At 37.4% G+C, this 25,460-nt stretch overlaps 1 protein-coding gene across 1 annotated transcript in view; it reads left to right on the top strand.

Annotated features, from left to right (window-relative positions):
• Positions 1-23,070, top strand: part of ak4 (adenylate kinase 4) — a 439,278-nt gene extending 416,208 nt beyond the window's left edge. Inside the window, exon 6 of the transcript XR_009925434.1 lies at positions 23,061-23,070. The gene's annotated coding sequence lies outside the window, so the exon portion shown is untranslated. The remainder of the gene's footprint in view (positions 1-23,060) is intronic.
• Positions 23,071-25,460: the final 2,390 nt, after the last annotated feature.

Raw genomic sequence — 25,460 nt, 5'->3', positions numbered from 1 at the left:
CAAATGCAGAGCACCTGCAAGTGAGTATCCACAAGTGGAGATATGTATTGAGACACACTGACAGAAATATGCAGAGTCACATACAGTGATGGCATACATTAAAACACACTCACACAGAAAACTAGAAGGGTACATACACATACAAGGAGTCAGAGCTGATCAGATCATAGGTGGTTAGCTGTGATCTGCATGGGAATGAGGTCATTAGGTCGGTAGGGCGCAGAGACATTATTTAATCTGTCCACCCTTCAGCACACCACTGTCTAATAACACAACCTCTCCCTAAGACACACACACTCATGCATGAATGTTTAGGGAATTAATCACCTACACATACACTCTCACTGTACACACATACAACTCATCAAACTAATCCAATCCAAACATGAGCTTCATGATGGGTCAAATCATTAACACTAACACTCATAGGCATATCTGTACACACTTAGACTACTCAAATCTAATCCCAGCTAAACCAAATCCCTTCTGTTAGAGCTGGAATCCAATAACAATGTCCTTTTTCGACTCTGTACACTTAACCTCATTGATTGAGGAAATAATGCCTTAACTGAAACATACCATGCTGTAAGAACACAGGATTTCCAGGCTTTTTGAATATGGATACATATGCAAGGCCTTAAAAAGAAAAGCATGCATTATTGGTTTGGTCATCTGTTTTCACAAATCAGACAAATACCATATGTAAGAGGCATTTACACATAATTCCTAAATTATGACATTTATTTTGACATTTATTTTTAAAGCACAAGATGAGCAAATGTTTATAATACTTGAAGACTGGAATCAGGTGGAAACAGCTAGTCTGGTTCTGCCCAATGATAGAAAAAAATACACTTACCAGCACCTCTAAAGCTGAATAATTAACACACTGTAATTCATTTTTTTAATATGCACAGAAACTGTTATGTAATAATGACTATTTGTGGTTTAAGAAGCGAGTTAAGAAGTGTAACTAAACTGCTGAAGCTACCCCACCCTCCAGTACAATGTCTGCATCGGTTGCCAACATCACTGTGACAACAAAGCTATTCCCCGAGAAATTGTTTACCCCCCCTGCACAGGAAGTTAAAAGCACAGAGTGAGATTCAGAAAAGCTCCCCTGGACCTTGTAAGAAATTGATGTCAAGTACAAAACAGCCAATTCCAATGACAATACTTGCAATAAAAAGGTTTCCCCTTTGTTTCCAGAAACCCAATACAACTGTTAAATTATGTTTTTGCCCCTGCAGGGAATATCATGGTGTGCCATCATAAATTTACTGAACTGTCTGACAGGTAACATCTTTTCCACCCCTAAACTAAACTAACTTTCGAGCTTCTAAAGCTGCACTCACCCTTGACAAATCATAGTGCAAATACTCGGCTGATTATCTTTTTACATTCCTAATCCATTAGACAAGACAATTGCTATCATAGTTGTAATTTCTATTATAATGTTAATTTGTTATTATTGTGGTTGTATCATTATTATCATTGTCAATCACAGATGAGAGTGATCCCATGTTAGACAAGCTCCATCTACGAGCTTGTTCATTTTTTTCTTTTGTGTTGGTTGAAAAACACATTATTGTGTCACTCTGCTGGGCTTTTTTTTTTTAAAGGCTGAAATCTTGAGACCAGTACATTTCCAAGAAAGAAGAGACAAAACCAGAGGGAGGTAATTAAGTAAGACAAATTCAAATGAAGCAAAAAAAAAGTACACAATGTTCAAATTTACATGAAGAGTAAGGTAGAGGCTGAGTAATACACACCCACACCTTCAACTACGGATTATTTGAACGATACTACCCAACACCTACAATCAACTGCAAAGTGCACCTGCATGTGTCTGTCCATGCAGTGTGCAGAATGAATGTACAAGTGCTACACACACATTATTTCGTCATAACACAGTGTTTCAAAAATGAATACATTTTAAGGTGAATTTTAGTTTGAGTGCAGACAGATTTTTTTTTTTTGTTAACAGGGACAATGCACAATACATATATTGCACCAGCTAAAAGCTCATTTTCATCTGTAGTCCCTATGTGTTACATGGTTATAGCACAGCAGTAAGTAATAATGGCTCAAGGAGGTAGATGGCCATAAAAAGCACCCAGTTAAGACAGTGGAGTCTGGAGTTTGTGTGCCATCTGCACTGTTGTCACTGTTGACTTTTTTCAGTATTTAACAATGACCACTATCGTTTCCAAACCTTTACAAAATGGTTTAATTGTCCTAACATAGAAACGCCCACGTTGAATTAACATAAATCTTGTGCTTTTTGTTGAATAAACCTACCATATACAGTACGCTGCCTCAAATTGCTACAAAATAATATAAAGTTCAGTTTTATTTTTTACAGATTGTGCAAATACAATCTTCATATATGTTTAAAAAGACTGTTCTTATAATGAAAAAATACATTTTTACAACAAATTTAGCTCATGCAATATCAAAACACATTAATATTATTCTTTTTGCAAGACTGTCCACATGCATAAATGTATCTTAAAACTAAGACACAGGTGTGCAGGATATGCTGAACTGCACATACACACAACAAACAGTGCAAACCATTGGACCTGTGGGTTTAAACATCACATGTTTATAACCTGTGAGCCAGAATGATAACAGAAAAGGGGAGAACTTTGTGAGCTATAAAAAAAAAAAACTTTGTGCAAGAGAGACCTGATGTTAAAGGACAGAGCCAAGCAAAAGAAAGAAAAGAGCTGTCAAAACATGTGGGGGAAGACAAAGAGATGAACTTTAGAAAGCTGGGAACAAAGTACACCCTTCTATAAAATCATTGAAAAAGCTGTTTTTCAACACCTGAACAATTGGCAGTAAACCATTTTTTGATGTCTTCCAGTCAGGATTTTGACCACACCACAGCACTGAGTCTGCTCTTGTTAAGTTGTCAATGGCATTCACTTATATACAGACAGTGGCAGAATTTTAGTCTTAGCATTATTGGATCTCTGAGCTGCATTCGACACAGTTGACCACAACATATTATTAGACCAACTGGGAAAACTGGGTGGGATTTTCTGGCACAGTACTCAACTGGTTTCAGTGCTACTTAAAGGGCAGGGACTACTTTATGTCTATAGGTAATTACACATTGAGCAGACAAAAATGACATGCTGAGTTTCCCAAGGCTCCATTCTGGGGCCCTTTTCTGTTCAATATCTACATGCTGCTCCTAGCACAGATTATGGAGAACAACAAAATATGTTACCATATTTTTGAAGATGACACAACTTACATCACAATATTCTAGAGTCTATGGTCTAATACAAACACTGAGTAAGTACTCACAAATCAGTGACTGGATGTGCCAAAATATTTTTCAATTAAACAAAGACAAAACTTGAGTAATTGTTTTTATAACCAAGGAAGAATGCTTAAAAGTCAGTGCCCAGCTTCAATTGATAATGTTAAAAACCACAAACCAAGCCAGAACTCTTGTTGTAGTGATGGACTCTGTCCTGAATTTCAACAGCAACATTAAGAAAATTATAAAGTCAGCGTTTTGTCACCCACTATGGAATATGTCAAGAATTAAAGGACTTATGTCTCAGCATGAAAAACCTGACCATGAATGTATCTACAGAGGACTCAACTACTTTAACGGTCTATTTACAGGTTTCCCTAAGAAAAAAGGAAAACAAAAAAAAATCAATCAGACAGCTGCAACAGATTGAAATTCAGTACGCTGCTCCTCTAGACCCCCACTAAGACCAAGAAAGTGCCTTATTCTATTTTAGTTTACTTTTATTTCCAATTTAACACTTAAATTGCATTTAAATGTAATATTGCTTTGTGTTGTTTTTACATTATGTCTTGATGCCTTTCATGTTTTATGTAAAGCACTTTCATTTGCCTTGTTTTGAAATGTGCTGTACAAATAAACTTGCCTTGCCTTTCTATGTGTATGTGGAGAATTGCTTATCTCTGTTCTTCTCTGTCTTCACATAGCCACAGCTTAAACTGGAAGCTACAAAAAGTGAGCTGCTTTGTCACTTGAAAACTCTTGAACGCCTCCTAATTATTCATAATCCTCACTATTTCATAATAAATCTGTCTCTGTCTGTCTCAGTCAGGGATTTTCTGTGTATTCTTCTCAATGTTCATGTTTTTCTCTCTCTCTCTGAACAGAAGAACATTTTGTGTCGGATTAGAGACTTTGACGTATTCGCCTAAAATTAAAGATTACAAATCAAATGTTGGTTACCTCTCAACCCTAAACACTAATGGGGGCTCTTTCATTGCAAAAAAGATCAATATTTTTGATGCAGTGTTATGAAACCTATCCCCAGTGATGACACGTGTCCTCAAAATGTGATTGATGTCTATTATGTAAGTGGTGTGATATTTTAGGGACGAGGTGACTTACACTGTTGGGTGACACTGTGAGAACACTCCGGCTTTTCCTCATTTTTCCTTGAGTATCTCCTTCGCTGTCCAACCCCAGCAGCTTCACAAGAACACCTGGAAACCACAAACAGACAGACTTTTAGAACAAGTTGCAATGAAAACTGCTGATAGTGAAGTCCATGAATGATCTGGAGTTATTGGGTATTTTTTTCTGTTGAGCTTTTCCAAATGTTGCTTTTTCAATGCTTTCCAATTTCTATTCATCTCATTTTATTGGAGTGTTGGCATAACTTTGAGATAACTTTCCTATCACTCCCCAGTGTCAGAAAACGATGGTTCCAGTAAAAAACAAAACAATACCAATACTTATCACAGTTTGATTGGAGCTACGTTGGTAGTTTGAGAGCAATTACATTTGCACTAACAGTTTATAAGTATGTGTAAGTGCAAATACAAAATATATACTAATTCTTATTTGTTGAGCACTTTTCAAAACATGTACAATGTTACGAAGTGCTTTGCACACAGCATCAAATCACTTCTAATAAAACAAATAGATTGATTTGTAACAACAGACATCAACTGGACTACAACAAAGTAACTAAATCAAATTGCAGTCATATGATAAATAAAATAAATACCAAATTCAGGAAAAATCCAGTTATGAAAAAAAACCTGCTCAAAAATCATAATAAAAGTATGTTTTAAGAAGAGATACAAAATACAATACTGTCTCAACCAACCATATACTCAGGACTCAGGACACGTTCTGCCTGATGATCTCAAGCTACATGCAGTCTCATACTGGACTAAAATATCAGAAACATAGCAATGAGCAAGACCACAAAGAAAACATATACACATACATACAGTATATGAACTGCAAATATTAACACATAAACATCAAAGGATCAAAAACACATTAAAAGTGAACACTAACAATATATAAAGATATTTTTGTGTGACCAAGACAAATGTTCAAAGTAAACTGAATGCTATGTCCTTGCTTGCCTCACTCCCCTGATGGGTGAATGTTTTGTGGAGGGTGTTTGCATGCTGTTAACCTGCTAGTTCAAACAGATGTTCATGGCTGAATAGACTCGGCCTTGAATGGTGCATCTCATGACCAAAACACAAGATAAATAGCAACAGAATCAGTAGTTCGTCACCATTTGTCACACATTATTAGAGCTGTGACAGTTTGTATTTCGAGCTGTTTCAATATTATGTCAGTTCTTATATTTTGTGCCGTTCTGATTTGTTGCTTATTAATATTGAGTTCAATCATTTCTTTAGGCTGCAAAAGGAAGTGAAATATTAGGATGTTAAAATCACTGATGGCTGTGTGACTGGCAAGCTGGCTTCACAAATGAGACTGTGAAGTCACTGACATGTGATGTGACAACAGGAGACGTGATCTTCTTGTTACAACAAAACAAAGATGACAGCTTCTATGTAGTGTATTCAAGGCTACATAAAACGAACTTGAATCAACAAAGCTGAAATATCACAGCTGAGAAAACTACAGAATACAGAAAAAAGAGATGGATAGGAGAAAACATATTTTAACTACACTAGATGCTTATGTCTAATAATTTCAAAATGTCTTCACACTTACTAATACAGGATGGGCTCCACATGACTGCTTAGAATTACAGGTCAACTATTTTGTGATAGCATTGTAAATCACAGTGCTGATAAAACCAAACAATATATAGCACAGGGGCTGACACACATCTTAATTTGTTTTTGCACACAAAATCTACTGTCAGCTACATACATTTCCTTATTTAAAAGTAAAATACAGTACATTTGGAGACTTTTTGCAGACTTCAAGAAATAACTGCATCACAATAACTTCTAGAAACAGAGCATAAGAAAGACTTAGCAGAATGACAGCTTGATTGCAAAGGTGCCAGTTTTCACTCCATTTTTTTTAAAATTATACATAAAGAGACTGACAGACAATACTGTCATTCATCTCATTTTGTCACTAATAGCTCTAAAGCAGAGTGAATAGGTGCTTTTAACTGATTCTGAGCATAACATTTCTCATGCTATCAGGACACTTTGCTCTCACACGCGCTGCATTGATAGTCACACAAACACACACACACGCAGTCACTCCCTACAGCGCACTCTTGCTAGCTCATTTGCGGGCGTCAAGGAGCCGCTATCAATATGTGGGAGACTCCTGGAACTTCCGGGAGAGTTGGGATGGCTGGTCTGGATGGGTGTGTGTGTGTGTGTGTGTGTGTGTGTGTGTGTGGAGGGAGATTGAAAATCAGACTAAACAGACTAATGAACACAAACCAAAACAAATTGAGTAATACATCTGATGTTTTCAAATGATCTTTCCAATGTGGTTAATCTTTATGACTTTTCTCTATACTTTTTCTTTTTTTATATTTTTTCCCTCAGTAGCACATGCTAATGAAAAAGCGAGCTAATGAAACCTGAAAACACCTTAATGGTTCAGCACGATTTAATTCCCCCCATGCTAATCATTCAAAAGTACAAGACATGATTGACTCCACAGTCATTGAGCCCTCCCTCTAATGAGCCAATTCAGGCAGTTGTATAAGGCCTGTAAGAACTCATATGTTCCTCCTGTGACATCAGCAGTGGCAGACAGTGATACAGAAAGAGGGCCAGGAGATAAAAGAAGAAAATGAATCTGAATGAGACCATTTTAGGGAGATTTGGCCAAATTAGATGAGGAATGGCCCAGAGAATGACATGAAGATGGAGACGGAGAAAGGAAATTCAGCCACAAGGAAGCAGGTCAGCAAGGATTTAATGAAATAAAGAGAAAAGGCCGGAGGTTAAAAAAGACGGGTTGAAGAATGAGGTGTGAAATTAGGAAGCAGAGGAAGAAGCACCTAGGCTCTATGCAGACAGTTTGGAGACGGCATATTTACCATGTTAAGAAATCTAATTGTAAAGGACAGTTCATGCCCTTGAAGCAGATGGACACATTTGTTTCAGCTTGAACACTCAGGACAACCTTTAAGCCCCAAGGAGATGTCACTATTACATAAAAACACCCCATCACACCACCTAAACACAGAAAAAAAGGAAATACTTAGCACATATTACTCTTGCTACACAAGCTCACTGCTATCCAGCACCTTTAACAGATAGAGACATTTAATAATATGTACTTTCTCAGTGTAATTAGTCTTACTTTTTACAGCAAAGTAGACAGGTAACCTTCACTGTTGGCTACACTGAAGCTACTCTCTAGGATAGCTCAAAGGTATGTGCACATGCATTTTAGGACACAGGAAAGTTGCTAGCATTGAATAATTATAGCATTAAGTTGAACTGCTTCACAAGCTGGCTTTCCTAAACCCACTTACTACCTACATTATCTACAATGTGGATTTTAATGCATTTGTTTGGGTTTGTCCACTTCAGGATTATGAAACATAGCACATTAAATCTTTCCATTCCATGCAAGACCTGGTCAAAACCTAGTATGACTAGACCATGTATACCCCATATGTGAAATGTGTTACAGGGATAGTCAGTAATAGTTTCTATAGTCATGGCCAAAAATATTGGCCCCTGCACTTGACACTAATGGCGCTTTTCCACTATACAGTTCCAGCACGACTCGCCTCGACTCGCCTCGGTTCTTTTTGCGTTTCCACTAGGGAAAGTACCTGGTACTGCTTTAGCCCTACTAAAATGTGACGTCGACGCACTGCTGGCCGCTGATTGGTCAGAAGAGTTGTCGCTGGAAGAGTCATGAGCCGTCCGGCATTTTTAAATACCGGCAGCAGCGTTACAACCATAGTTACAGCTATACTGCTCAATTTTCTTGCTTTGTGTGTGACAAAAAGCCACATACAGCAGCAAGTACACCACTGCCTCAATATCCTCCATTGTTTATGTGTTTTGTGTCGCGTATAAAACGAAGTCACGGCAGTTTCGCGGAGCCGTGCTATGATGACCCCGCCCACGTTGAGTAGGTACTTTTTTGTAATGGAAAAGGTCTGTTCTGGAACCGTGTCGAGGCGAGGCGAGCCTAGTCGTGCTGGAAATGTGTAGGTGAGGTAGCAGACCACTGCTGACACAAAGGCATAAAACAGCCGGACTGAAGTTTGCCAAAACTTTCGTGACGTCATAAAATGAGGCCTTCAAAGAAAAGAGCACGGTCCCTTCAATCAAACATGGTGGAGGTTCACAGATGTTTTGGGGTTACTTTGCTGCTTCTGGCACCGGATGCCTTGACTGTGTGGATGGCATCATGAAATTTTGGGGCGCAATGTAGTGCCCAGTGTCAGAAAGCAGCGTCTCTACCAGAGTTCATGGGTCTTCCAGCAGGACAATGACCCAAACACACGTCAAAAAGTACTCAGAGAGAGAGAGGAGATAGTTCTATAATGGCCAACAATGAGTCCAGATCTGAATCCCAGAGAGCACTTGTGCAGAGAAATATTAAAGCTTAGAGTGCAAATAATTTTGTCTAGTTCATTTTTGAGTTCTGTATGTAATTTTATCAGATTTTACTTTTGTTTCAGTTTTTTGTGTATTTCCAATGCAAACAAAAGAAATACACATGTGATTACCAAAGCATTTGTAATTGCAATCATTTTCTGGGAGACATGGTGCATCATCTGACAGAAGCACATAGGTTTCAATATTTTTGACTGTATAATGTAAATTCCTCTGTTACCTCCCCCTGCTCTTTTATCTGTTTCCTATCTGTGGATGTCTGTTGTATCATCCATACATTTACATAGGATTAGAACTCTAGTCTTACAGTCCGTCGGCTGTGTGACATTGTATCTGAACCATGACGTCTTTTAGAGAACACAAACAACTTAAACAGTAAAGAGCTGGCAACTGTATCTGCCAGCTCTTTACTGTTATTTAACGGGAATTTTTCTTAGATTTACATACATATAATGTATATATGTGCTTTATATTTCGTGGAGGAAATTATCAGTAGCAAGGCCTCTCTGAAGGGATGACAGTTAGTTCCAGCTATCACCATTAGCAGATAATTAGTGAGTACAGTGCTCAGCAGCACAAATATAGAAATCAGTTTATGAACAAAGATTAGCACTGTAACCTCAGGGGATGAAGCACAATGGTACTAAAGAGGAGTATGGTGTGTCGGTGTGTGTGTGTGTGTGTGTGTGTGTGTGTGTGTGTGTGTGTGTGTGTGTGTGTGTGTGTGTGTGTGTGTGTGTGTGTGTGTGTGTGTGTGTGTTACTTCTAATTAGCAGCATTAGGGGAAGACAGGTGTGAAAACAGAAGACAGGACACACAAACATACCAAAAATTGTGAGCCTTCAACAAAACAAACCACTGCAGGCATGCCCCCTGCATGAAAACAATCCAAAAATAATTTCCCATGTGTGTGTTTATCACACACAGAGCACGGGTGAAGCATCTTTGTGTGTTTAATGGTTGTGTGTTTAAGTTAGTCACACAGTCACCAGTGGTCAGAGTGGACAAATAGTCATGTGCTTTCCTAAAATAATAAAGCTCTCTGTGACATTTCCTTCCCTTTAACTTGTAGTCATACTGAGATTATGGCAGATCAGGTGAGCACCATATCACAAACTTCTCAAAGTGACTTTGTAAAGGAAGGACAATTTCTCACTGTGGATAGTTTTAACAGTGCACTTTGCTAATACTGGATATGACCAAGTCTTGTCTCCAGAAAATCTGTCCCCTAAAAAGTATGTGTATATTCAACACACATCATATCACATAACATTTACAAGGACAAGTACCAAACATAACAAATAGCTCATTGTCAATGCAACATGTCTCTAAAATGTTCTCTGTCAAAATATTGAATTTGTTGCTATATCGGTTTATGCAACCTAAAACTTGATTAATGTTCTTATGATAATGTTTATTACATTCAGAACACTTATTAAAGTTTAGGGAACGACTGCTGTTTTGTTTAAACATTGACAAAGTCACATTTTCAATTTTTGTTAAAAACGTTCCTATTTTTTAAGTGTTTTAGTAGCCTAAACGTAGTAAGTATGTAAGTAGGACATCAGTCAAAGTCCTGTTCTCTGTGCTCACGACCACCCACCCTGACCTCCTACCTTTAGATGTCACACATAATTGGGGTAGAATTCATTATGTAGATGACAGGGTTGGTTGAAATATTCTGGTGGATTGCAACATTCAGTTTCTGTTTATCTTTTGGCTGACCATTTGTGTTGTAAAACCCTCATACAAACTCATCCCAAAGGTATCATGAGATCTGGAGAGTGCAGAGGCTATTAGTACTGTACTAGTCTATGCGTGTAAAAGAAAGAGACCATTAAGGATACAACTGGTTTGCAAACCTGTAGCATTAAGGTGATACTCAGTTTGGTGTGAAGTGGCTTAATGTATGTTATGAGAACCTTCCTTGCACCATTACATAACAGGAGAGCAGTGTCATCATAGATGGCTTTAAAAAAATATGGTTCCATCATATGGTATCATTACAACCATAATTTTTAAAACAGATGTTGGAACAGGACATCACACAGTGAGAATAAAAATCCTAAAAGGACAACACCCACTGGCAGCATCTCACCTGCATCAAAACATCAACACCCCTCATTCTACTGTATGTAAGCTCACACACCAGCGACATCTTGACATCTCAACTCGTCAAGAAACACCAGCATCAACGTTATTCAATTCTGCAGAAAGGTGGCAATTTTATCCTAATTGCACCCCAGATTGGCACGTGGCTGCTATACCTAACTTTTTTGTCTCTCTAGCCATGGCTGCAACAGGCATTAACTGACATGCATCAAATAATACAAAACACTGTGGTGTATTGCACTTAAGAGTAACCAATGGCTTATTAGTAATGAGATAAAGGCAGTTTGAATAAATAGGATTTTTGATTTTTTTTAACGTGTTTAACAAGGTGTTTTTGCCCATGGAAGTGCTACTGCCTATGTTTTCTAGTTAGAAAGCAAAGTCACTAAACTTCTTAACCCTGTCTCCAATTCCGTGTCTGATTTGCAAACTAAAGAGTGGCTCTATCAATTTCTACCAAAGTGTACGGCAACCATTTCCTCTCTCCATCCATCAGGCAGTCAATCATAACCAGTAATAGCTGGAAAAACACCCTATTCCCCAGACTACAGTTCACAGGTATAAAATTTCAAATGTTGCACAGGAGACAATTTCAGGTAGGCGTTATGGCAAAATGTGATGAGGTGTTGTGTCACATCTCATCGTGTTCCTCTCAAACACACACATTCACATGCAACAACATCATTGGAAGAGGGCTTCAACAGAGCATGCCATGTATCAGCCTAATAGAGCAGAGATAACAAGCTCTCTGCCTGCTTGTCCTGTTGACTGACTGGCTCAGTGGGACATCTAACAAGAGGAAGAGAAACAGGATCTTAGCAGCTGCCTGGCTACCCTCCAGTCTACCCATCGTCTGGTCCATGTTGTACTGTAGACTGACTTTAAGTTACTTTAAGTTATAGCTTGAAATTGTCTGCTTGTCAGCTGTTTGGTTTCTACCTTTTGCTTTTTATTAGGTTTTTATTATTATTTATTAGAAGTTTAAAACTTGATTACAGGTCTGTATGAGGTGAATCCCTGTGTGACAACCAATCTGGCCAGTGAAAAAGCCTAGTGGTGTTTTTGAAAGATAATTTATGCCCCACTAAAAATGAAGGAGGAAATGAAACACATCAAATGCAAAATGAGTGTACACAAAGCAACCAAAAGGAGTAGCATCCAGTCTGTTCACTACGAGGATTAATTCACTGCGATCTGTCATGCTCTTGCATCATACCAGCAGACAGCAGGAGACATATAACAATAAAGATGTACAAAACTGGCTGTAATATAATGCAAATGATAATTGCATACCCCCAATCACATTAAGCACAACCTTAAGATTTTGTATCAATGCAATATTCATTTTCATTACTGTATATTAGTGTGTGTATGTTAATTTTCCCCCTCATAATAAGACTGCACAGTGCATAGCTGCTTTCTGTCATACAATATCATGACTGGTTCTGATTTCTCATAAAAAGATATCCAGACTGCTCCACATCATAAAAGTAAAACTCATTCTTTTGATCATCACACTGTTCTCTTTATGTGTGTAAATGTATGCATGAGTGCCTCAGACAGAAAGCATGTTGATTACGTGACACCATAACAAATCTACTAAACTAAATTTCCAAGAACAGTTCAGTTCTCTGAATTGTTGATCTTATATGAATGAACATTCTGACATTAATAAAAACTCAGAACAAGCTTAAACACAATGTTATCTTCAACAGATTCTGAATCTTGTCAAATCCCATGGCAACGTTCAGCAGTGCACACCCACCCTCTGCATGCAAGCTTAGGCTTTGTAAAAACCCAATCCTTAAATATGAGGTTCGGGTTTAGCTCACTATTGCAAAAATCAAATACAGTATTGGGCTTTTATAGATTATATTGAAGAGATTCTGTACTATCAACAAAATGAAAAAAGAGGAGGTGGTGAAGGGATGGCTAACGATGAAGTTCATGAGCCAGTCACCCCACATCAGTATATATTAATATTTGCAGGGAGGATTATCATTTAAAATGTGTAACAGAAGTTATTTTTTCACCCTCTACTTGTTAAATAATTCTGTTTTAAGAATAAACAAATGCTGGGCTCAATTTCAGCTGAGACAAATTGCTCTTATCTTTAAATAAACAATATACTTAATCATTTCAGGTATTGCTTATAATACTGCTCAGAGGTTGACTTATATCAGCAATTAGCACAGTTATGAAACACAAAGCAAACTACTTAACCCAGTGACTGTGTTTCAGCAGTGGCTTACTACTGGGTAACTGAAGCAGAATCTCAAGCTGATACTGAGACGCTTAATGATATCTCATCTTCTTTTATAAAGTGGCAGGTTTAACTCACTCACTGATGCATGCTCATAATTTCATCTGGTAGTCAGAAATATCAGCCATCTAGCAGCTTGTCAGACAAATATTAAACATTTTTGACTACAACACTGTATTCATAAAAGAGTTTGAACTATCACACAACAGAATACATTATTTTTTATTGTATTTCTGCACATTGTAAAGAGAGAGTTTTTCAAATGTTATGGGTAATTTAATTGTTTTAGTTAAATTTCCATACTGATTGCTTTGAATGTCTGTCTGCTGGAATATTTCAATCTCTACACAACCTCCTCACCCTTGCTACTGTTTCAGCATGAAAAAAGGTCAAACTACATATGCACACCAGATGTTTCAACCACATGTTCAGTAAAAAGGTATACAATTGCAGTCCCATAATAGCACCATATAATCATTTTTGATGTGGCTGACCAGAATTGATTATAACAATTTACCAAATGCAGAAAACCAATTTTGTTTTCCATCCTCCAGAGTTAAAGGAAAAGCCATTTAAATAAATTAATTTAAAAAATTGCTCTATGATTTGAATCCTCTTTACCCACTACTCATTCTCTGGAGCTAATCCAGTTTAAAGCACACAGATGTCCAGGCAGAGGTGCTTGAAAAGCCTCCAGGGATCACATGACAGTTTTGTAAACCTTGTCTTAAATCACCTTTTTGTCAGCTTTCTGTTAGTTACATAACAGTCTTTGACAGCATGAATTGTGTATTTTTTGTTGTGGAGGAGACACGTTTGATTTATCTGTCTATTTTTCTATTTTCTTTCCGATGTAGTTTTGAATAAGTGTTTCAGGCAGGCAATCTAGACACAACACAGTCGTAGGGTCCTATCATAACCAAAGTGGTTATGTCACACCTGCTGCAATAAGACTTGCATCCTGATCAGGATATTTAGATTAGGGTCTAAGTCGAAGTCACCACACTGAGTAATTACAGGCCAACAGTTTAAATTTATCACCCACACAGTAAAGGCCTTGGTCTTCTTCACCACAGATTAAAAAAAACATAAAATTGGCTCCAATCATTGGTATTAAATTGGCATAAAATCGACTCCACGATTGTAATTTGTAATTAATATCCCAAACCTGTCGAAACACTGGAGCAACACAACAAAATGTGCCCTGTGAAAATTATATCATGGTTATTTGTGTACTAATCTGTTTCTATTAGAACTGATGACCCCAACTTCTGACCCTGACAACAGGGAAATACAGTAGTAGGAGTACTACATTCATACAGAGCTACAACAATTAGTTAATTAATCGGTTACTTGATCTACAGAAATTAAATTAACTATTATAATAATCAAATAATAATTTTAGTAGTTTTTACGCAAATATGCCAAAAATGTGATTGTCTCAGCTTCTTGAGTGTGGTGATTTGATGCTTTTCTTCGTCATGATAGTACACTGAATATCTTTGACTTTAAGACTGACAAAATAAGACATTTTAAAGACATCATCTTTGACTGTGGTAACTTTTCACAAAGACAAAATGAGTAATTGATTATTCAAGACAACGATCAGTTTACCAATTGATAATGAAAAATAATAATACAGTCACAAAAAAGGTGCCTCCACCAGTCACTAAAGCTCAGTTCCATTAATTCATTGGCTTTCCTTTGACTTCTTTGGTGTTATTCTCACTCTAAAATACACTGCCCAGGTGAAGTGAAGACTATAAATTCCACATAGGCACAATCACAAAGCTGTTGTCCATCTGTTGTTTCAGTTATGATAACAATGAATTAAAGTTCAGTTTGAGTAATAGATCCATGAGTTTGACAGCTTACATCAAATGCCAAAACACCATGAGGACAGAGTTTACAGCTCTGCCAAATTATCACAGTGACTGCCAGTTAATCTTAAAAAGAATGTGTGATGGCCACAACAAATAAACTGTGGCACTATTTGCATCTGTCTGAGTCATGCATCAATGTCTTTAGCTACACACATTATCATAATCTATATTAGACAAAGCAGGACTTAATACAACGTTCAACATTTTACTACAAATTCTTCACAACTTCAATGACAAAGAATTTCAAAACAGTTTCTCCTGCAAGAAAGAATGACACATCGAAAATGCTTCATTTCTGTGTGGACAGATTTATGTGAAACTTTCCCATCATTCTGCAGCCTACAGCCTCTGAAAGCCTCCCACATGAGAATAGTAAAGGAGAAAATCACAGAGTGAGAGGTCAGCGCAGTGGAAATAGATTCTTTGCACCTGTTTTCTAAATCTGTGGATTTTTTCACATTTTCCCAGCCCAAGACTAACCTTTACAGATCTTTCCGTGCATATTATTTATTTCAGCCTCTTCTGTGCTCCTTGGCAGAAGGGCCCCAGCTACATAACTAGTGACTTTAAGTATTTGGCTTGAAAAACTTTCATCATATGAATTTGAAAGGTCCTGAACCAGCAGCAGAGCAGCTTCACACCTTCGACAATGAACAGTATTATCTGCTGGCTCCAGAGACTGGTTCGCTTTGTCTGGGGACTTAATTTTTCTTCCCCAAAGAGATCATCATCAGTGTAAGAGAGAAAACTGAAGCTGAGGGAGTTCCTAATGAGCAAAGTCACTCTTCATTGTGTTTCTCCTTCAGACACTCTCCTCTCTCCCTTCTCACACCATGAAGTGAATGTTGTCATTTCATGCTCACATACTCATCCATCTGCCTAGCAACCCCTGCTTGAATAAGTCTTCAGGAAATCAGCTTATGGAAAAATAAGTGCTTTCTCATAAGTTCTTATAAAGACAATTAAAAAAAACTTGATTAGGCCAGCATCCCTCTTTAATTTGCTCCTTCAAGCAGCGTTATTCTAATGAAGAGGAGCAATCAGTGTGAGGGCGGCACTCCTACTGAGCATGTGGTAGAGAGCATAAATCTGAGTGGGGACTTTACATCAACTCTGTTCATTATAAAAAACAAGAGAAAAAATGGAGGTGGAGGGAGAGAAAGAAGGTATATGTTCTAACAAACACAGACACAAACTTAGAATTAACCACAAATAAATATTTTAAAATTAGATCAACTAATTTTATTAGATAGCAATTTATTTGATTATTAGAGTTGGGTTTATGGATTTTAATTGGGTATAAACAAAATAAATATATTTTTAGCCTCCCTAAGATTTTACTTGTGTTTTATCACTATTTTCATCTTTTTTCACAGCAAAATGCTACGATATTTTGACATATCATAGCATTAAAAGCTCAGCCAGAAGTGATTACATTAACTAAGGCTCAGTTCAACTTGATGTGGAAAAATATATAACAATAATAATATTGTACTTTACGTGCTTTGACATGTCAAAATGTCTGCTGAGAAAAGGTCTATTGTGTGTCATATTTTGATCTTTTTACTGTCTTTTCATTTTGTTCTACTTATCTGACAGATTTTTTGGTGGGGTGTGGAGGGACTTTACACCCTCATTAGATAGTGACAGTAGATAGACAACAGAAAACGCTGCGGTAATGTAACATGCCTCTTAAACAGTACAATACCAAGGCACATCTATTTATTTCATTTTAATTTCATAATTTTTATTCACATTTTAATCTTATAGCTAGGTTTATTGTTTAGGTGTATTAGATTTGTACTAGTTTATCAGTCACCTGCATGAAACCTGTATGAAAGATGGTCTACAGCTACGTTTGGATTGCTTTATTGAAGTTAAAGATCCCCTTCAGACATGTTTTAATATAGGATAGTAAAATACTTTTCTTTGAATATTAAGGTTTACAAAAGTTCATTTACCTTGTTGGAAGATGTTTTTCACTTCAAATGTTTAATTGCCGGACACAAGATGTTTTCTATTTCACTTCAAAGTCTACTCTCAGTGTATGGGCAATGGAGGCTTCATGTATACACATCACACTTAAAGAAATTGCAAACTGGACCTGGACTGGAGTCCTAATTAGTTGTGCCATCACAAATCCTGCTTATCAAACTCAGATTTTCAGCAGACACAGAGAAACTTTCCCTCTTCAGCAGATGAATGTGAAAACAGCCTGTTAGTGTCAAACTCTGCACATACGTTATTCTGCCTCACAGTAAAAGGTCAAACAATCAAGTGACAATGAGGACTTTAATGTGTCATGAACCTCACTGAAATGCACACCAGCAATGACACTGGATGAAGCAAAGAAGACTAATGTCCCTTTTCTCCCTCCACGCACACACACCCTTTCAGATGGAAAGTACTGCTTTATGCCATTTTCACACACACTTTCCGCATGTTTAACATGGGATTATGTATATGGGATCATCCCGCATTTGACCCAATCATACCAGACTGATGTCATGGGTTAATCCCTTCTTGTCGCCATACACAGTAAACCCAAGTCCACAATTGTAATTCCATGCACTGCTAAACCAAAGAATTACAACAGATAAAATACATATAGAGTCAGAATATACTGCATTTGCTAAAGAGAGTTGTGGAGTACAAAATAAACGTTCATCATGGTGCAGTTGAGGTGGTGCAATTTATAATGATTTCTTAAGAGTTAACCAGTGAGTTTCACTTTATTCCATACCACGGGTCCATACATTTATGATTGAGAAGGCTTAAAGAATTGAGAGGGAATTCCTATGATAAGTCAATAGTATTCCTGTTTTGACCCTATAACCTCATTATAATCCTATAGTGATTATAGAACTGTGTGTTCACCCTCTTATACAAAAGGTGAGAGGTGTCAGGCCGGCCTTTAACCCTCTAACTCTGCTCGGAAGCAGGGCTGCATGTTGACCCATTAAGATCAAGAGTAAACATCCCACATCACTGAGTCAGTCTGAAAGTGTCTGTAGAGGCTGTGACTAACCGTAGGTATTCATCAAATATTGATTACCAAGGTATTACATCAAGTAAGCGAAGAGTAGCGATTGGTTAATAAGTCAATTGAACTCTTCCTGTCTGGATACAAAAAAGATCTCCTTGACACAAACATAATGGACCTTTCTCACTGTGTCATTGCAACAAAACCAGGGACATAACCAATAACATCAAAGACAGTTCAGTTACATTGAGGTGTGCTGGTAAGCCATGCCAGTGACATACCAGGACCCTTATTATAAGAGCCAACAACTAATCTGACCCAACATTCTCTGTCAGAGCATTCAGCAATTTTATTTGTTAATGTTTCAACTTACTTTTTACTGTTTTTCTGTGCTATTAAATCCTAAATTCACTATCTAGCTAGCTACATTTTACGCACTCAGTTTGAAACTAGTGGTGGGGTGGGTAGGAAGTACAGAAAAGAGCTGAATTTGATTTACAAGCATTTCAACCCACAGACAATTTCGCAAAAATCTAATATTAGAGGTCTAAAAAAAATTTCAGAAAATAATAATTAGTGTATTATTATATATTATAATTATTTTTTTTGGAGTACTATCTTTACCCAAGCTTTATCTGTACGATGTCAATCACCAGTGTGTTTAACATAAACACAATCCCAATTCTACCCTTCAATCTGCTCATCAGCAATAGCCCCCGCTTCTCTTGAACATGAAGACACGAGCTGAACGCTTGGCATGTTAATTACTCTCAATTATCTAGCTCATCTTTTCGAGCTATTCATTTGTGTCAGCTTAAGCTTTGCAAGGGTAATACTCTTTCAGAGTCACTGAGTGAGAGGGGAGAGAGGGCGTTCTTTTGTTTAATCACTGATTAAATTAAAAGCCAAGATTATTTACATTGTTTTACGATATTCATAAGTCGTCTGACTGTCAGGGTCGGGGGAGAGACAGAGAGCAGCAAATGAAGGCAAAAAAACAAGAATAGAATTTAATTCACAGAACAATGAATGGGACCACCCACAGTTTGTGACCTATAAGAGGGGCCAGAAAGCGTAATTTGAACAGTATAATAAATATGGCATCTAACTGCTGCTGCCTTACAAATGTGTCTAAATATGACACTTTTTTTTTTTTTTTTTAAATGCTCAGGAAGCAGAAAATGTCAAATCAAATTATCATCTAAAAATAATGCAGAACAAAGCGAGATCCAGCCCACCCCAGATCTTTCTTTAGACAGCAACAGTGTAGGCTAAGACCATTTCATATCCAGAACTTGAACACCTGTGGCACATAATTTACAATCAACCCTTCCAAGGACTTGAGATGTTTTTCTTCCAATTCCTGTCCAGTACGTCCAATTCTGTGTCCTCACCTCATCATTTTTGCTGTTGAGTGTGCAAGCAGAGAACCATTAGATTAGGAAAATAATGTCCTCCCAAGATTTGCAGAAGTCAAGAATAAATGGGAATATTTCTGTCAAAGATGAGTTTGGCAACAAAAATCCAATTATCACGAAATGTGCTCTGACTGTCATAGTTGAAATCAGTTGGCTGACGACCTCTTACTCTCCACTTATTCCTAAAATTCTGTCTCAAACGAATGCATGTGCACACACGGCTGTACTGCTGATCCACATATCCGCCATTATATATCAAGTCCATTTACCCTAGAGAGCTGTGGGCATTATCCTGCCATGTCTCTATCGACCAGACAAGTGAAAGGCCACTTAAAAGTGCTCACTGAAGATGGTGCAACAATGGCTGGATGGATGTGGAAATGTATAAATGGACACAAGGGGAGAGGAATGAAAATCAGAAAAAACTACTGCAAATAGCAAAGTCATTACATCTGAAATGACAGGCAACATGAGGGGATGACAAAAAAATAGATTATCCACATTTATACTGTTTGAACAAAATGTCTATTTACAATACAAAACAATAAATAAATAACAAATAACCTGCAGCAATTAGTTGATTCATCGATTAATAGAAAATGAATTGGAAATTTATTGTGCAGTTTTTAATTTCACAAATGTGATGAGTTAATGCTGTGTCATAAACGATAGCAAACTGAATGTCCTCAGATGACTTATCAAAAATAAGACATCTGAAGACGTCACTATTGAAATGTTTCACTATTTGACATTTTGTAAATGCAATAATCAAAATAATTATTAGTTGCAGCCTTAATAAATATGCATAGAACAATTTTGCAGTGACCAAAAGTTGGCTAGCTAAGGGTGTGTGTCGATTACGTTCAATGCAGCCAGCTGCACCTTTACATTTTCAACTAAATTTAAGAGAAATCCATTTAAATGTATTTTAAACATCTTGCTTAGACAACCTAATGAATGAAACACAACATCAGTGGCAGATTAGCAGATAATGTACTGGTGGTGAATAAAATTCAGTTCATTTTATTGATTTTATCAATTTGATTATTTCTGGGGTTTTTTGCATTTATTCCTAACTCTTCCAAATTTACTTCTAGACCAGTTGTAAAGATTAAGCCTTGCTTTTACCTCTCCAGGTTTTTGTTCACTTCAGCCTGCACAAATTGAACTAGGAACAAGTAGCTAAGCAGAAATTAACCTGTGAAGACAAAAAATTTAACTTGATCAAACTTGCTTTATCAAACTCACATTGGGAAACCCTTCCAAAACATCTACTATGTACCAAAGTTAAAGCCTAGAAAGTCCTCTGTAGCTAAAGTGTGTGGTTTGCTCTTTCCTATTAATATACATAGCTAATTAGTGGTTCATTGACCTTGCCTAAATACACTAATGCTTTAGCAGTGACAGACCACAGTAAGTTTAATTCATTGACCTGCTACTCCCAAACTATTTCAATTCATGAGCTAGCATTTTTTCAATGCCCCACTAATCTACAACATTATAATAACATTATATGCTTGGCCCATTTGCGTTTGTCTGTCGTGCCTCGGGTCCATTGATGTTCTGTCATGTTCCCTCCAGCCACTCTACATCCAGCCCAGTAGATCTCTACCCTGCTGTAGGGGGGGAAGGCTATTCCTGGCTCTGGTCCTGCTGCACTCTCCTGGCTCTGTAGATTTTGGTGCCATTGTCCCATATGCTGCTGCTTCAGAAGCCCTATCCTCTTAATGCCTGTGCCCAGCTATGGTTTACTCCCTCGGGTCTGCTCCTGCTATTCCTGGCACTGTTGTGTTTGCAGCATCATCATCCCAGTTACCAAGTCATCCTCATTGTGGACATTAAAAAAAGCACACAATCCCATCAAATATTGCTGCCTTTATACACCGGTTACTATTGCTACCACTGAATGTGTCTTTCCTGAAATGTTTGCATCAGATTGAAAAGATTTCAGACCATCTCATCATGGTAGCTACTAGGGATAAAGGTCAGCTATTATTAATGTGATTCACCTGTCAAACTGGAATGTGGCTTTGACATTGAATTGAAGCCTCCTTTTGGTGGACCAGATGCAGGCATTGCGTTGGGCATACTTTACTGTTTATTCTGCACCCAGCATACATTAACATAATATTTCAATAATAAAATGGAAATATATTTTGATTGCCTTTCAAAAAACACATCCCAAAAAGTATGTTAACTCCAGCAGGACTTGAATTTAATTTTTCAGCTTTTTGAATAGGAGCCGCAGGATAATAAAAGTCAAAAAAGTCAAAAAAAAAAAAAAAGTAAACTCACTTGAGTACAGTCCATCTAGACATGGCTGCAGTGAGATTTGGTAATATATACATGGATTATTACTATCATAACCCTGAATTAAATAAAGTTCAAATCAATCTAACATTTATTTCAAAACATAATGTGTCATGTGATTTTTATATTGCACTTGCATTATGATTACCCTTGTGCTCATGGGAAATTAAATGACTAACAACACCAAGAAATATATTTACCCCACTGACCAGACAGAAAAAAACAAGGGGAGGGAAAATCTCTATTTTTTTATAATCTACACTTAATAATATAGAGAGGTGGTTTTCATTTGAACATACTTCATGTTGTACTACAGTTGCGCCAGCTGATGATATGAGACATTTCTCTGGCTGACAATATCAGCACTTGATGTTAGTACTTAATAGTAATTAATTTTAGCATCAGAGATGTATTATTGTACTATTTCATTCTAGATAAAACAGGAATCCTAAGAGATGCAGGACTGCTATCACACATACATAATCAACACACACACACACACACATAGACATACTGTTTCTTAAGTGTAACAGTACCTTGAGGCTATTCAGCACATACACCAACAGCATGCATCACTCATTTGACCCAATGGGCCTCATTCACTTATATGTGCTGGAAATGTTCCTACTTTGCACACAGAATAAGTACACTCTTTCAATTACCATCTAAGGAATTGTTACAATTATGGTGATGATTTACGCATTACAACATCTTAGCTGTTAATTTTATAATTAGCAAATACACTGCACGTTAATGGCAATTTCACACTTCTAAATGTTGTATATTTAGCTCATTTCTTAAATAATTGGGGTTCTATGGACTATACCATTTTTTAAGACTGTGGTACGTTTATGATTGGTATGCACGCATGGTCTAATGAGGTTCTAATTTTGTTTGCAGAGTAAGAAAAAATTGAGGCAAGAACATATCAATTAATCACAGGTAAATACAAGTATGCATACTGGGGGCTCAAAACTTTGCATAGTTTTGACACTATATGCTGTGATCATTAAAACAACACAGATGTTCACCAGCAGCTAGCATGTTGTGGTTACAAAACACATGCAATCACAAATTTGTGTACACTTAAACAAGTCTAATATCTTCCCCCTCTAAACTCCCAAAAAGACGGATAATTAGTTGTTGGCATGTGTCACTTTTACCAGTTTGCATTCTATTCTTTAATCCTCTCTTTGATTGTGGAATATCTAGCAGATGCCTCTTCAGTCTGGGGAATCTGCCAAGAGTATTAAACCAACTTCCAAAAAGGGCCAGGACGAATATAGTGGTGGTGTCAATCATGATGACCAAACAAAAATAATAGCATGAATAGGCATTTTTAAAAACACACACACACACACACACTTGGCAATATCCCTTATTTGTCTGCATAACATAACAACAACATTGGAAAAAGTAGCGAATACTGACATCATAGCCTGAAAAATTGACCTGACCTTTAATTACAACCCCTATGAGAGCAAAACTGAGCACTGCAATTGAGTTGCACATTCAAATTATCTGTATTGCAATTAAAATTACAGGATGATGGGATTGGCTGAGTGACAGACAGGGACTAGGGGTTGGGGCTGCACAGAAAGAAAAACTGAACACGATGAGTACAGCTCTAAAGATGACAAGGAGTGGCAGTAGCTGACTGGGCTGACTGGGTCTGAAGATAAATTAGTAGGCCTGTGACTCAAATTTTGTGTCAGCTTAGTAAAAAAGAAATGTTCCTCCTCTGCCTCAACAACAGCCAACGATATGTAGTGGTTGTCCTGTAGATTAGAGCTTCTCTACAGTCAACAGTATACATATACAGCTTTAAGGTATGAAATATTGCAGGTGTGCAGCAGGGTGTTGTTGATAAAGAACAGATGGAGTCAGCAAATTGTCATTGGGAACAATGTCACAATACTGCGTAGCCTCCAGGTGTGAAAGTGTGCTGCTGAAAGAGTGTAAAGTAAGGTGTTGCCTAAAAATGACAAATACCAAGCAAATCTTCTTTGGATAAGTATCTCTGATTTCTTCTTTCAGTTACGGTCAATCCTCATAATGGCAGCCCTTATTTCATTATAGACTGGCAAAGTTCAATGAGATAAATCATTTCAAGTAGGATATAGATTAAATGATTGTTAACCTTCTCCTTGTCTTTTAACATCAACTCTAACCACTCACCGAGCTTTAACTGGTCTTTGCCCCTGCTTTTCAACCAAAACACAACACATATTCAAAAACATATTTATAGCGATTGTCTTTTATCTAAGAATACATTTGGGACTAAAAATAAGCCATGCCATTGCATAAGCAGCACCTACTGTAGATGAAATAGTTGTTAACTAAGTTTGGGGATTTTGCGGTCCCTTGAGTCACATCATCATCTAAAAACCCAAAGATTGTTCTGACATGTATCAGTCCAGCCAAACTTAAATCACATTACAAGGGGGTTCAAACGGTGTAGTCTGACTTTCAGAGGCTATTTACTAATGGCTGCTGTTCTGTCCCTTCTACTGAGGGTGATTCAAGACATTGGGATTTGGACAGCTAGTTCTTGTTGGAATTGGATTGTTGTGTCCAGACTTAATCAAGCAGTTACCTCTGAACTTACTGTGTGTCTGCCCTGACTCACTGGAGCCATTTCTCGTGTGTCTCCCTTCTTCACAATGTCTCTCTGTACATTCTCAATGCAATTAGATATAGGATACAAATACCAAAAAAAGAGGACAGCTCACTGTTTTCGTAAATAAATATCTCAGAATGGCAGCTGACAGTGACTGAAAGACACATTTTTTGGATATATGATGTGTTGCAAACATATATTGTACCACTTACTGCATGGATGTACAGTAAAGTCCATGACTCTAAGCAGCCTAATTGCTGGCATGCATACTGAGTGAGAAATTACAGAAAGTATGATCACCCCAATAAATATCCCAAAGGATTAATGTGCATGCAGATCCCACTGTGTATCCCAGAAAAAAAACACAAACACACTTTTAATGCAGTCAAGCTGCCCACATGGAGTGCTCAATTACAAAGTCAACAAAAAGTAGGTTAGTATAACCAATTTCAGTCCCATAATGATACCAATTAAATATTTGTAAATAGCAAAAAATCAATCTTGACAGTCAGAATTAGACACAATTACTCATGCGCTGTGATACTGTGTATACTGGTGCCTCTCCGCTAAGAGCTCTGCTCACGGATCAATGGTTTTCCACATTTAAACACGGACTGGAAGCCAACAGATCGATAGACCCTGAGTTTTGGATGGAACAACTGGTATGGAAGAACAATGTTACATAGTTCTCCCATTTGGGAAGGGAATGACTGCAAGACAAAGAAAGAAGCAAAGACTGAAGATGTGACAGGCATCAGAACAGCACTGGGAGAATTAAAGGTAGAGGAGTGAAAGACATGAAGGAAGGCGAGCAGGGGAGCATGAAGATAGTACTGAAGCATTTATATGCAGCAGAATCAGATCTCAGGGAGAAAGATAATGGATAACTTGAGAAAAGAGAGAGAAATGAGAAAAATCGAGTCGCTGGAAGGAAACGTGCCTGCCAGCTAGCTCATCAGCAGACTGATTTTTATGCTTGTTCACAGTTTCGTTCACGAAGCAGGATACCCTGCTGGTTTGGATCTGT

This window comes from Scomber scombrus, chromosome 8 (genome assembly GCF_963691925.1).
Source record: "Scomber scombrus chromosome 8, fScoSco1.1, whole genome shotgun sequence".
Classification (NCBI taxonomy): domain Eukaryota; kingdom Metazoa; phylum Chordata; class Actinopteri; order Scombriformes; family Scombridae; genus Scomber; species Scomber scombrus.
The sequence above is the reverse complement of the archived record's forward strand: the minus strand, read 5'-3'. Positions and strand labels throughout refer to the sequence as shown.